Raw genomic sequence first — 1,462 nt, 5'->3', positions numbered from 1 at the left:
TGTAATAATTGTTCACGTACAAGTGGTACCCCTTTCTGAATAAGGGTGACACCAAGTCCCACACTATCTTACCAGTGCTCCCTATGTAGTCTGGGCAGTTCTCCGGTTCTACGTGACTATCTTTTCCCTCGTAAACCATAAAACTACTTGTATAGCCTGTGGCCCTGTCATGGAGCTTATACATCTTGACCCCGTATCTGGCACGCTTGCTGGGAAGATACTGTTTGATAGACAAGCGGCCAGAAAACGTAATCAGGGGCTCATCAACGCAGACAACTTGATCGGGAGTAAACAAGTCTGCAAAACGTTGGTTGAAGTGGTTTACGAGGGGCCAAATTTTGTAGAGCCGATCAAATCCAGGGTCACCCTGAGGACGACAGAGTTCATTATCGTTGAAATGCATGAACCGCAAGATCTGCTCGTATCGTGTCCTGGTCATGGAGGCAGAGAGCACGGGTGTATGGTGTATTGGGTCAGTGGACTCACTCTTTTTAGTTACACCCATGAGGAGGGATAGGCCCAGGAAGGTCTTAAATTCAAAGACTGTAATTGGTCTCCAATCTCTGGCAAGGGTCAGCTGGGGATTAGCAGCGATTAATTGACCAGCATACAAATTGCTTTGTCCACAATAGATCTATAGAGATCTTCGGTGAAATACAGCGAATAAAAATCAAGTGACGTAAAATCAACTTTTCACCTGAATTCCGGGTTGGCCAGTGAATGGGGGAAGTACGGGTGGTGCAGAAGTGGTGGGTACCCAATTAGGATTGGCGAATGCAGCAGGAAGGGCACTATGGGCTCGACGGGCCTGTGTTTGTCTTCTTCTTGGTGGCAGCGGGACACTACTCATGCTTGCCACCTCGCCAGCTTGAACCCCCAGCCGGCCACGCGTGGAACGTACAGCTACGTGATTTCACGCGTATAACTGCGGTGGCTGGTCTGGAACTGGTAAACAAAAGTAAGTTAAAAAAAAAAAGGGGGGGGCAGGAGGCGGAGCCTAGCAGAGCAGACATGCATTGTTAGAGCTCCACACCGCTGAGGAGAGAAGAGAAGGACAAAGCGGAGCCTGCAGGCTCAAAAGGTATCCATTTGAACCTTTTTGCCCCAGGGAACAAACTGTGAAAGTTTGGGCAGGAAATATGGTACTGGGAGGAAACCGTGGCAGAAATAAAAATCACCTCACAAAGAGCTCACAGGCACTCACTGCAGCTGAAGCAGCTCCAGTCACCTCACAAGATACAGCATCAGGGCGCTCTCACAGACAGAAAATGTCACAGCAAGACTCTCCATTTGAGTCAGATACAGAACAAATCCTCTCACAAACTTCTCCACAAGCCTCCTCAGTATCCCCAGTAATATTATTACAATTTGAAAAGATGCTTCATAAGGCTTTAAAACAAACCTCAGACCAAATAACAAAAAGCCTAACCAAAGAAATAGGAGAGCTGGGAAACCGCACCGC

Source organism: Aquarana catesbeiana, linkage group LG06, assembly GCF_042186555.1.
Source record: "Aquarana catesbeiana isolate 2022-GZ linkage group LG06, ASM4218655v1, whole genome shotgun sequence".
In the NCBI taxonomy this organism is placed as follows: domain Eukaryota; kingdom Metazoa; phylum Chordata; class Amphibia; order Anura; family Ranidae; genus Aquarana; species Aquarana catesbeiana.
This window is presented reverse-complemented; position numbering follows the sequence as displayed.